The 14,417-nt window shown below is 35.8% G+C and overlaps 1 protein-coding gene across 6 annotated transcripts in view; it reads left to right on the top strand.

The window, feature by feature from the left end:
* toy (twin of eyeless) overlaps positions 1-14,417 on the top strand; it is a 96,897-nt gene that overhangs the window by 59,597 nt on the left and 22,883 nt on the right. The window lies entirely within an intron of this gene.

Below are 14,417 nucleotides of genomic sequence, written 5' to 3'. Positions count from 1 at the left end.
ATTTACCTACTTTGATTGTAATTTCTAGAACTATCATCAACTATTGAACTAATCAGAAAACGTTTCATAGCGTTTCATAGCTCACTGCGAAACAAATAAATTCATTCATCATTTACTTTGGACGTGTTTAGCGTTAGACGAAACAATTCGTCTGACTCCAGCACCTTATCTAGGGCATAGTATGTGTCAAAACGAGAAAAACACAGTATACAGGATGTGCCTTTTGCACGCTACACTTTGACGCCGCGATGTGACTCGTGTCGGTGGGACATAAGTAGCTGTATTAGGGTTGAGACGTGCAGAATTACAATAGGAGCTATTTTTTCTTACTTTTATTCATAGTATTTATTAGATGACTTACATATACTATTATTTAACGGGTTTCTATGCGAAAATAATCTAAATAAAAAATTAATAAAAAACTAGAAACTTAGTCTTAAGATGGGTAGCAGGATGAATTTTTATATTTTTTATATTTATTTATGTACACACAGAAAAGAAGACATAGTACAGAGTAATAGGAAAATTATGTACAAAGGCGCTGCTTATTTCTTTAAGAAATCTCTTCCAGCAGACCTGCGAGAGGATTATGAGAATAATAATTAAAAGTGATGAGTGTGTGTAGAACAGCTAAAATAACAAATACAACATGAGAATTATAGTAATGCACATACACATAGCAAATATTGTTAAACTTGAATACAAAATATTGTAAATAACACAGTATATACGAAGAGTATAGAACAATGATCATTCGGTTGATGAGAGATAGAATTGTTTGACCTTGTATTTAAAAACAGAAACAGACTTGCAAACTCGGATGTCAGCCGGCAACGAATTCCACAGTCTGACCGCGTGCACAGTGAAGGATTTTTGTAATCGCCATAGACGCTGATAGCTATTTAAATAAACTTTTGAATGTTTCAAAGACTTGACCGTGTCCATCACCATAATGACGTTATTTTACTCGGGTAAGCCCTAGAAAATGGACTGATATCTTTGACCAGGTCAGGACATTACTCGGGTTGTGGGACGGGGTCTGCCTTTGAATTTCAGTCGGAGTCGCGATCTTTGTAACATACTCTTCCAAACTTGAGGCAATTTATTTGTCTATTAGAACTAGAACTTTTGAATTCGTTTGGAGCCTCTGGGTCTGCGGAGGGACTTCGGTTCCCTCTGTATTTTGTACCGTATGTTCCATGGGAAGTGCTCTGAGGAATTGTTCAAGATGATACCAACGTCTCGTTTTTACCATGTCACCGCCCGCCACCGGAGTAGAGTTCATCCATACTACCTGGAGCCACTGCGGTCATCCACAGTGCGTTTCCAGAGGTCTTTTTTGCCACGTACCATCCGGCTATGGAATGAGCTCCCCTCCACGGTGTTTCCCGAGCGCTACGACATTTCCTTCTTCAAATGAGGCTTGTGGAGATTATTAAGCAGTAGGCAGCGGCTTGGCTCTGCTCCTGGCATTGCTGAAGTCCATGGGCGACGGTAACCACTTACCATCAGGTGGGTCGTACGCTCGTCTGCCTACAAGGGCAATAAAAAAAAAACGTTTTTTGATAAATATTTTTTCGTCGTGTTGACTCGAAAATTGTGTAGTACACACGAAAACAAAAATTCAAAATCGCATCTTGTTATGAACATAAGGACTATGTTAAGTCGCGTTGAGATTTCTTGTATTTACTTCGCTGGTGTGTCTTTGGTAAATAATAAAAAAGTGTCTATGGATATGTGGGAACCCTGCCCCCACCCCCACCCCTAGGGAGAGGCGGGAGCGGGGCTGTTGTTACCGATTTTCTTGTCGAACACTTCGCTTTTTGTGGCGACTCAGATTATGTAGCTATGTGTTTTATTTTGCCGTAGAACCTGTAAATTTTCGGGCTATGCATTTTCAACTTAATTTATTTCATTTAGGCAAGTTTCGGTTGTTACTTTTTAGATGTGGCAGTAGGCCGTATTAGGGGCTAACATGAATTAGCCCCTAATAAATAATTTAAAAAAAATCCTTTATTTTCTGGCATTTTTAAAAAGTGACGTTACAAAACTTATAGAAATTGTAAATAATATATCACTACATAGTATAAAACAAAGTCGCTTTCTCTGTCCCTATATCTGTCTGTCCCTATGTATGCTTAAATCTTTAAACTACGCAACGGATTTTGATGCGGTTTTTTTAAATAGATAGAGTGATTGAAGAGGAATGTTTATATGTATAATAACATCCATTACATAGTGGAAAAATCAATAACAAATTGCAGTTTCCGAAGCGAAGCGAGGGCGGGTCGCTAGTTAATAATAATATACACTAATTAGAATTCATAATATATAATGTGTATAATATTAGCCGGATCGCTTACATTCATAAAACTATAGTAAGATATATACATAAAAATATTTTTGCACCTACCTTTGCATTTTTTCCACGAAACATTTGAGGAGTGGGACTTGTCAACGTAGGTGGAGGCATTGATTTTGCCCCACACATACAACAGTATCTGGGCCATATTCATTCGTCCATCTAATGGAAACAAAAGTTAGAAATACCAGACTCGAATAGATCTATGTAGTTTTAATGTTTAATAATGTTTAAATGTATTTCGTTTCCTTTCATTCCTGTCCTTTTTCCTTTGTCACTCTCCACTTATATGTGATTTTGATGGTGGAAACATATTTGGTTATTGTTTTAGCTATTTATTTTAAATATTTGTTTAATATAATTTTGTTTTGTACTGTTGGTATCCCAAATAAATCAATTTGTGTAATTCACGTAACTTTTCTTTTGATCTTATATAAAACTATTTTCACACATATATACGTGATATATGTGTAAAAACACGTAGATAATATTATCTAGATATGACATTTCCATGTCTTACCTTCTGTAATCTGTACGAAATATACTTCTAATTCTATTAATAGGAAATATGACATTTCCATGTCTCACGTTCTATAATGTACGAAATATACTTCTAATTCTATTAATAGGAATAGAAAAATAATATAATACTTTCAAATTGTTAATGTATCGTATTTAATGCGAAGCTCAAAAATTTTAGTCTTATTGATAGTTGTGGAGAAGTATTATACTTATTGAGCTCTTATTACTGGTGGTAGGACCTCTTGTGAGTCCGCACGGGTAGGTACTACTACCTCGCCTATTTCTGCCGTGAAGCAGTAAATGCGTTTCGGTTTGAAGAGTCGGGCAGCCGTTGTAACTACACTAATCTTAGAACTTATATCTCAAGGTGGGTGGCGCATTTATATTGTAGATGTCTATGGGCTCCAGTTACCACTTAACACCAGGCGGGCTGCGAGCTCGTCTACCCATCTAAGCAATAAAAAAAAAACTAGATATTTTAAACACATTTATTGTTCAGTCAAAAAGTGATACATTCAGACAGAAAGATTAAAATAGTCACACAATCGAATCGTAACGAGCGGTGTTTGTTCAGAAAAAAATCTAATGTTGTTTGATATTTACTGTTTCAACAATAGTCTATATAAACGGAAATTATAATCGAGTGGGAGCAACCCTAAGATTGTGAGATCAACTGCGAGTGCTAACCCTTGACTTGCACCCGGATAAAACTGTGACCTCACACGTCCACCGCATCAAGGAAAGATTTATTCCGGAAAATGTCAAATATTATTATTTATTATATGTACTACTGGTCCAATACTGAAATCGGGGTGAGGTCGGTAACTTTGTAAAGGATATCTCGTGCTTGAGCTGATTGAACTAATTAATCTATGTATCGAATGGTTTTCCGACAAACGTAAAACACTAAATAGTAAAATTGTAGTTTAAAGCATTGAAAGTGTAGCTTCAGAATATATGCAACAAAATTATTGCAATCTAAAATATCTTCAATCTGTTTATTTATTATTTATTCGTGTTTTCTGCTTTATCGTTTATCTGATTAGCTTGTAGCTCTGTGCAGTTCTCGTTACTTCAGGGAAGATATACAATATTATATATAGTCTAACAGATGGAATGAGAGTTTACTGGTGGTAGGACCTCTTGTGAGTTCGCGCGGTTGGGTACCACCACCCTGCCTATTTCTGCCGTGAAGCAGTAATGCGTTTCGGTTTGAAGAGTGGGGCAGCCTTTGTTACTATACTTGAGACCTTAGAACTTGTATCTCAAGGTGGGTGGCGCATTTACGTTGTAGATGTCTATGGGCTCCAGTAACCACTTAACACCACGTGGGCTGTGAGCTCGTCCACCCATCTAAGCAATAAAAAATAAAACATGTAACTGTGTACATGTACATGTAACTTATACGCTTACAGCGTTACTAACAACAAAGCGTATCGATTAAGAATTCTTATGACGTGTTACATCACTATTTTATTACTTAAAAAAATAATAGTTTAGAGAAACTAAAAAAACACGCTTTAAATAAAATTCAACTAAAATGTATTTTACACTATATTCAATTTAAATTTATTAAAATTTATTTTCTATTTTTTTGTTAAATTTTCTATAAAAGCGTATTTTTAAAACTATCAAGTACTTTAACATCAATTCCTGCCTTATCGACTATAGATAAAAATTATTTAAATTGGCAAAAATCTTATTTTGCAATTTGAATCTTATCAAATTAGTGTATTGTAGTCAGTTCTCGTTAAATCTACAAAGTTTGAATTAAATCTGGCCGTTTAAAGTGGGTCAAAATCGCGTCTAAAGGAGTCATTTACAAACATACATAGAAAAGTGAAGCTAATATAAAGCGTGTAAAAAACGAAAGAGGACAATATATATTTCCCAAGATACTTGTTCTGCCTTCATAACGTTTGACAACATTAGCCAAATTAAAAACTTTTTTTTAGTATCTAAAAACTACTAGTCAGCAACCCTAAACGTAGAAGTTGTTTGGGAATACAGTACGCGAACTGAATACGAGACTTTGTGAAAATGGCGCGCTTCCGTACGTACGGTGACACGGATTGTATCCGCCATTTTTGTCTTCCCGCTGTTTTGAGGCGGCAAATAAAAAAACAAGTTTCTGACTAAATTCTGGCAACCATGAATCGCTTCAGGTGGTAAAATCAATTAGATTGTTGAAATAATAAAACACCTATAAAACGTATGGATTGGAATGAACGCAAACCGCTCATTTACATCAAAAGAAAAACATCAAAACTATTAAGTCGACAAAAATGAAATAAAGCTTCAAATAAAGAGGCTAAGCTTTAGAGTCCATCGCAGCTAAATGGGTCTCGTTCCACCGGGCTGGCGCGTCTTAATTAACTTTAAGTCCAGCATTCAACTTGGTAAATAGCATTCTCAGTCGACGCTCCACTTGAAAACAGAGAAAATACAGGATAGGATTCACATCGTCTCTTCACATCACATCTTACTCGATATAAACTGATTGATGTCTAAGTTTTAGTTATTATGTAAATAGGGTAACTAACTATTAGTGAGTACTGTTATTACCGAAACCCACGCACACCGTAAAGCTTCTCGAAGACTTCGCGGCAGAAATAGATATGATAATAACACCTGCCCGTGCGTGGTTACATACAACGTACAAGTGGCGGTTAGTTATGGCAGTATCCGGTCACCGTCCTTGTCGAACCCGTCGCTTGCGACGAAGGGCTCGACGAGCGAATTAACCCATAGACACAGCCCACTGAGTTTCTCGCCTGATCTTTTCAGTGGGTCGCGTTTCTGATCCGGTGGTAGATTCTGCGAAGCACTGCTCTTGCTAGGGCCTACTGCCTACCTAGGACCTACTGGTTAAGGTAACGCTGAAATAGCCTCTCAAGGCTATCAGCTAAGGTAGGAAAAAAAATATGCCAGTACGTTGGTATTATACTCCGAGAACGCTGCCGCCTATTCTCAGATAAATCTCTGATTCGTCATTTAAGCAAAACATCCAGGGGAAGATACGGGGTGGAGCTCTACAGCACTTTTTCTTTTGATAGCATTAAAAATACTTAAATTTGGGAAAAGCATATGGTGTCGCACGAAAAAAAAAATTTTTAATAACCTTTGGTATTTATTCTGAAAAATAAGTAAAATACAGTACCTTGAAATATTAATAAAATAAAATTTTCAATCGGACACGAATCACCAACAGTCATAAATAGCTTCAAATTAGGATTCTCTTTACCATCTTCTGTTATTGCCTTGTAAGCAAACAAGAATAAGGTTCACTTTACGGAAAATCGGGAGATAGCCAAGTCGTTGCGTATATGCGTTCAGCGCTCTCCGCAGATCTAGTTTCAAGAAGAACATGCCATATGGGGAAAGTCCGTGGAGAGTAATTCATTCCAGAGCCGGATGGTAGATGGCAAAAGTGATATCTGAATCTAGATAGTATCGAATCTGCTCATGTTGCAGGCGATGGTAAAAAGAATACGAAGCAATAATCTTAAACAACTTTAGAGGAATTAAAGACCAACCCACATACAGGTTTTTTTTTTACTTAGATGGGTGGACGAGCTCGCAGCCCACCTGGTGTTAAATGGTTACTGGAGCCCATAGACATCTACAACGTAAATGCGCCACCCAACTTGAGATATAAGTTCTAAGGTCTCAGTATAGTTACAACGGCTATCCCACCCTTCAAACCGAAACGCATTACTACTTTACGGCAGAAATAGGGGGGGTGGTAGTATCTACCCATGCGGACTCACAACAGGTTCTACCACCAGTGATTACGCAAATTATAATTTTGCGGCTTTGATTTTTATTACACGATGTTATTCCTTCACCGTGGAAGTCAATCGTGAACATTTGTTAAGTACGTATTTCATTAGAAAAATTGGTACCCGTCTGGTACGTCTAATTACTGAGGCAATAAAAAATTCTGAAGCCGCAATTACCTGGCAATTAACAAGACTGGCGACGTTTACGCTGTGTCTACAGTACCGGGCTATTTAACATACGGATAGAGCTCGCGAGCCTATTTATAAACTTATAATAATATTTACGCGTATGAAATAGCCGGTGGAAATCGTTTCAAATAAAGTTAAGCCTACCCCGGGCTTTTCCAATATCGAGGCACTATGTAAAGTATCGGCCGATACATAAGCCGGCCCTTCTTTCTCGTATGTATGTACATATTATTTGGCGTGCGTATGTATGTGTGCGCGGAGGTATTTTGATGCTGACGTCAGTCGCAATCGGTTTTTCCTGTAATTACTTCGATTGCATGTCACTGAATTATTTACGTAGTTTTCGATTTAAATATTTTACTGGTTCCATTTTCAAAAAGAGAGGTTTTTGTTTTTAAATTTTTATTTATCTTAATTGTGAGTCGCGAACGATTATTTCAAGATGTGGTGAATTGAAACTCGCCTTATTTTAAATTCGGCATATTGATGTTGTTTTTGTGTGATTCCGCACGGATAGGTACCACCACTGCACTGCTCTAGAGCTAGCAAACTCTCTCAGGTTGAGCCTTATGAGCTCACCCACCCGACGCGCGTAGCTGGAATTGCTCCTTAGGTTAGCAGCTAATAGTCAGGAAAAAAACCCGAAAAGGTGGGATAGCTATACTATACAACTGAGATTTAGGCCGCATTTTTTAAAGTGTGTGGGAGGTATTCAAATTGTTATACATATAGGTAATAGGTTAGTAATTTGAAACCTGTGTTACGATATCCTTTACCCGTCTATGTAAAATAAATAGATTACGATTTCGGTCTCATGCCTCAAGTGGTGCGATGGAATTCGGGTCATGATGTCCATCGACTCTGTTAGCAAAATAATCCGGGAAGCTGTTCATATGCCATGAAATAAAAGCGTCAGTAGTCTTTAGCGACAGTAGATACATTAGTGACTTTTACCTAATTCATTGTGCTTAGGTTTTGTGTTTCAAGCTCGTTACAAGCTAGTCTTTAATATTGTATTGTATAGCTTTTGATGCGATTCCCGGCTTCAGTCGATATATTCGTTCATTTAGGCTTGTTAGGACTTGTTTTGTCACGTATATGTATTTGTTACAGAAAGAACACATATGATTTTTTTTTACACGCTTTATATTAGCTTCACTTTTATGTATGTTTGTATGTTTGTAACTGACTCCTTTAGACGCAATTTTGACTCACTTTAAACGGCCAGATTCCATTCAAACTTTGTAGATTTGTCGAGGACCGATGACAATACACTAATTTGGTAAGATTATTCCATTATTCAATTTGCAAAATAAGATTTTTGCCAATTTTATATATAGTCGATAAGGCAGGAATTGATGTTAAAGTACTTAATAGTTTTAAAAATACGCTTTTATAGAAAATTTAACTAAAAAATTAAAAATAACTAATAGTTTTAAAAAACGAAAAAAACACGCTTTATATAAAATTCAACTAAAAAATAGAAAATAAATTTAAATTCAAAAAGGTGTAAAATATATTTTATTTCAAAAAAAGCGTGGGGTGCTTTTTAAGATATTATTGAAATAATAATTCTACTCATATCTGTCAGAGAAATATTTATAACTAATAACACAATTTTTCGCTAGAAGTCGTATAGTATGAAATGGCATTGATATAAAATAAAAAAATCGCACCATTCTTTCAATTGTTTCGAAAGTATTGTTTTTGTTTATGATGTTAAAATAAATTCAAATGTTCGCTTCGTTTTATGTTGTATTGTCATACAGTGCAAAAGTGCTTTTGCGTTCTGCATTTTTTAAAGTTTCGATGTCACGTCAAATGTATTGGAAAGTCGGGGAAATAGAGGAAAAACCCGATACGTTTTCGGTACAAAAGCCCACCAACTTTTTTATCCGGCTTGATTGACTTTTGCTGTATACAACATGCATATTCGCGGGACAAACGGTCGCCCTCTGTTTTCAGTTGACACAAAAACTTTTTTTTTACATACCCATCTGTTATTTGTATTATCATTGTTTATATCTTTAATTTGCATTGTGTAGTTTTGTTTGAAATTCAAAATTGTTTATTTTCTACTTTAATTACTTTTTTAAAAAAATTCAATAATAGAATAACATTAAAGTTTATTGTAAAAACGTAATTTTAGTTTTAATTAAAGCTACTTATAAATCTGTGTTAGCTCACCGCCAGTTGAATGAAAATTGTACTCCAGATAAATATGAATTTGATCAATCGTCTTCGTGAGCTATCCGGTAAGCAGCCCGAAAATTTAACTACAATTAAATACACAATAACAGCTGTGTTGTATTGACGATGTCAACGATGTGTTCTGCTATAATAATAGAAAATATTTAAAAGAGTTCAAACCTAGAATTAGATTCCATCTGTTAATGTATGAAGTCGGCGTCTCAGCGCCATTTCGAAAAAACGGCGCGATATGATAGCCGTCTTATTGTGGCCGCCGGTAATTACATACCCGATCCAGAGGACCAAATGAAAAACAGTCGCCGTCGCTCAAAAGACGTCATTTCGGATCCTTCCGATCCATTATCGGTGCTTTTAGGCATTAAAAGCAACGGTCACCGTTCTTCTTCTCAATCCGTTGAATGCGAATTTTCGTCGTGAAAATAAACCCACAGACGCTGTCTGCTGAGTTTCTCGCTGGATTTTCTCGTCAGCTCGTCTGCCTACAAGGACAATAAATAAAGATAATAATAACACAAACGTAGGCAGCGGCCCAGATGTGCCCTTGGCATTACTGACGATGAAGCACTATCAGGCACGTTCGTTACAAAGGCATTTTTTATTATTAATATCATCTCACTAAGCTCAAGCCTAACTAATAGGACCATTTAATAAATAATAGTTAAAAAAAGTAACAAAAACAGAAAATAAATTTTAATAAATTTGAATTAAAAATAGTGTAACCAAACATGATTTTATTGTAAAAAAAAAGTGGGGTGCTTTTCAGGATATCAAAATAACCCTTCTACTCATATCTGTTCATAAAATATTTATAACTACTGATACCCCACGCTTTTTAAAATAAAATCATTTTTTCTTACACTATTTTTGTATCAAATTTATTTCCTATTTTTTAGTTGGATTTTCTGTAAAAGCGTATTTTATTAGTTTTTTAAACTATTATTTATTTTTCATTTTTTAGTTGAATTTCAATTTTCTCAATCTTTTTTTAAATTTTTTTAAATATTGAATTGTCATCGGTCTTTAAGAAGTATACCAAATTTCGAGTTAATCCGACGTTTTGAAGGCGGTCAAAATCATGTTCAAAGATTGCGTTACATACTAACATACATACGTGTGAAGCTAATAAAAGCGTATTAAAAATAGCTGTAATTATAACACGTACCCCGTTTACGCAGTCCACTACTCGTTCAAAAGTCAATCACTGCATTCGACAGCAAACCATGAGTTCACTTCAGCGTTACAATGAAAATACATTGTTTTGTTGTATTAATGAGCCAACGACTCTTAGCTTAAGTGGGCGCGAGCTATGAGTGTAATGGATAGTTTTAATTTTTCATTATTAAGTGTATGTATTATGGCGGGGACACCTGGTAATGTAAAATGTATTAACAAATAAGTGCCCGTAGTACTTTCTTCGGTTTTTGTGATCTAAATAACTTTTACGGTTTTAATTTCGCGTTTATTATTGTTATTATATTATTTCGAACGTTTCGAACCATCTCGAGTAGTTCTTGTTTTTCTACTAGATTCTTTTATACTACTTGTACTATTGTTCTTTATACTTTTTTATTTATTGCTGAGATGGGTGGACGAGCTCACAGCCCACCTGGTGTTAAGATATTACTGGAGCCCATAGATATCTACAACGTAAATGCGCCACCCACCTTGAGATATTAGTTCTAAGGTCTCAGTATAGTTACAACGGCTGCTCCACCCTTCAAACCAAAACGCATTACTGCTTTACGGCAGAAATAGGGAGGGTGGTGGTACCTACCCGTGCGGACTCACAAAAGGCCCTACCACCAGTGAAATACTACTTTATTACTACTTGTTTTTTGTTATGAATTAAATTGGGCAAATATTAAAACTGCGTCTTCTAGTTATTACGATTATTTCGTTCTAACACCGCTACGTCGATCGACATGTAGATTCGTATTACAAGCGGTGAGCGAAGTGGAATAATCTGAAGAACACGATAACGCACTCCTTTTTAATTAAAAGCAGTTAAATAAAGGAAATAAAACTATCGCTAATCCCTCCCACTCGTGCAGACAATGACACCACGATTGGACAAGTCGCAACGAGTGTTGTACTTATCTGCCCTCATGTTAAGTAATTCGTATGGCCCACGGGACATTAAATACTTGATTACAAACAACCAATTTATCTTGAGGCCAGGGCCGGCGTGAGGGATCGCGATACGGGTTCAATGTCTTTTTTTTGTTTTTTTTTGTTCGCGTTTAGAAAAAAAATTGAACATTTCTTATGTTTGATTTTGGAAATTATTTTATGTGCACAATATGTGGTGATGGTATTAGTATTCTAAATTCGTACTTAACATGTATTCACAGTTGTTAATGAAAAGAGCATTAAGTTAAAATGTTGAAAAATTATAATTGTGGTTAGATATCAATATCCTCCGGGTCACGTGTTTCAGAGTGGGAGAATTGGGTCTTGGATAGTGGCATCTACATGGTCTATCAGTTTCAGTAACTACTCTAGGAAGGAATATAGCAATAGTACATACTGTCAAAAACTTTTTTGGTGGAAACAGATCACATCGTCTATCTCACTCGAACTCTGGGACTATAATATTAGTGACGTCACGCGGCATTATACGTAAATTTGTTGGCATGAACTCCTTACTGCCGCTGCGAAATTTAAAAGACTATAACTTACTTTTTCACATTTTAGATAACGTAATCTCTTTATATACAATTAAGAAAACCTAATTACACTTTATTGCATTTAGATATCAACTTTATGGTGCGTTCGTGTCATTAAACTAAACAAAATTACAATTTACCATTTTTTTATTTTTTATTTTTGTAAGATTAGAACAAGATTTGTGCTAATAAACATATCGATTGTCGTATAAACGGTGGGAGTCGAACAGGTTTCCTTGATACGGGAGACAGACTTCGTTTTATTCCGAGAGGCGTGTCGAATTAGGTGAAACGCGCGCTGACCGACCGCAGAAATACCGTGTTTTCGGATAGACAGCGCAAGTCATAAGAGGACACGTTAAAAACAAAAAACAAAAAAAACCGTGCGCGTGCAACTTGGTGCACGTGAATGAAGTGAAACTTCTTCTTCGATGTGTCGTATTGTGGTTTTCTTCATTTTTCATTCTCAAATCAGATTGCTCTTGTAATAGGGAATGCTGTGTATAAGAGATACGACATATATTTTAAATTATAGATAGAAAAATAAATATAGATATATTTTTAAATACATCATTAGAATATTGGTCGCTTCTCGTTGCTAACGCTCGTGCTGGCCTGTAACAGGTATACTACACGCATGCGTACGTGTGCCACACATTCGCTCTCGCTCTGTTTCTTTCTAGTATGGTAGCTTTAAACGTTTATCGTAACTTTGTTGGAAGTCGCATTAGAAGTTTCACTTCAAAAATAATCTCACACTGTAACCGCCCATAATGGTGCTTTTTAAATCACGGAACTGAAAGCATTTCGCTATATAGTTACGTACATAATATGAGTTAACGATTTTTTCGATTAACATACGTGGGTAGTTCTTTTGATGAAATCATATTTGAATTTTTTGTAAATATACACGAAAATGATTCGCGCAATGCCGCCGCTTTGTTATCTATGCCTACATTAATACGTGAAACAAAAACTTTGTGAAAGTTGCGCGGACGGAGGAGTGCGAAATTTCCCATACTTACAGAGAATATAGAGAAGGAGTGCCGAATGTTAATATTTTTCTAAATTATGCATAAAAATACATTAAATCAATAATAATAAAAACATTACACACACTACCATGGATTTGACAAACATACGCATACATACAATTTGTTTATTGTCAATCTTGTCTTATTGTTTATAATCTGTGGTCAAATTAAAGATAGTTTAAATATTATTTGTCTTTATTAATATTTGTCTAAAGTGTCGTCTTGGCGAAATCTGTGATTATAGAAGTATAATAAGTCTTTGAAAATAGAATCCTAGTAGTGTACAAACTTATAATTTCAATTAATTATAGTCGAATTTCGACTACCGGGGGACCACTAGTACGATTTAAATTTGTACATTTACTAGTGTTAAGACCTCTTGTGAGTCCGCACGGGTAGGTAACACCACCTCGCCTATTTCTGCCGTGAAGCAGTAATGCGTTTCGGTTTGAAGGGTGGGGCAGCCGTTGTAACTATACTGATACCTTAGAACTTATATCTCAAGATGGGTGGCGCATTTACGTTGTAGATATCTATGGGCTTCAGTAACCACTTGACACCAGGCGGACTGTGAACACGTCCACCCAGCTAATCAAAAAATAAATAAATAAATTAGGAATCGCTTCCGCTCGTGATGAGCACCATGTCGCTTGAGTGACAGTATCGATCTCACATAATCGCGCCCCGCCAATCGCCCCCACCTAGGACCCGGGCCGATGCCTCCAATTCCGCATTATCTCCGACTTTCTTCCCCTTTGTACTTATTTTCTTCAATTTTTTCCTCCCCACTTTTATTTCGTTCCTTATTTTCTTACTACTATTATTTTCTCTTATGTATTTTTCGTGTTTCATCCCGTATTGGAGAGGAAAAAGTTTTTTGTCGATCATTTTGAACGTCGTTATTGGTGGAGTTGCGGGTAAGAGTGCTCGTCTACCGAATTGATTTTTTTTAATGAATTCCTTCTTTATTGAAAAATAATAATGGTCCGTTTGTTTGAATAGAAATATTGGCGTACAAATTAATGTTTGACTTTTATTTTCGAATCGTCTTTTTTTATTTATTTATTGTCTCGTTCAGAATATTGTAATTTGGGTTTAAAATTAGATTATATTTGGGTGTGGATGCTTGAACTTGACTTTTTGTGAAGATTTTGATTTACATCTCATTCATTATTTTATTTTAATTGAATCTATCGTTTACAACGACATATCCTAGGTCCACGTGTTAATAAATTGTCACCGAAGCTAGTAGATAGGTAGTATTTGACAACTTCATCCGAATAAGAACATGAAAGAAATTTCGAGAAACATTGACGAGAGAGCTATAACGCAATATGGTATGTACCTACGTGGGAAAAATTAACTCTAGTAACTGGATGAACTCTTCTCCTGGATGGATGCTGTATTAATAAAATCTTGGTGTCCAGTTAATTCGGAACAATCGTTAGGTGTACTTTATGATCATCACTTAATAATAGTATGTTTTACCGGCAGATTATTCCATTTCCATTTAATGGTAGGCAGCGACTTGGCTGTGTCCCTGGCAACGGTAACCACTCACCATCAGGTGGGCATGCTCATCTCCCTACAAGGGCAATTTTTTTTTTTTAAGACTAACACCGATTGGTATATATAATATCGGTGGTATAAA

This window comes from Bombyx mandarina, chromosome A1 (genome assembly GCF_030267445.1).
Source record: "Bombyx mandarina strain Sakado chromosome A1, ASM3026744v2".
NCBI classification, from domain to species: domain Eukaryota; kingdom Metazoa; phylum Arthropoda; class Insecta; order Lepidoptera; family Bombycidae; genus Bombyx; species Bombyx mandarina.
The sequence above is the reverse complement of the archived record's forward strand: the minus strand, read 5'-3'. Positions and strand labels throughout refer to the sequence as shown.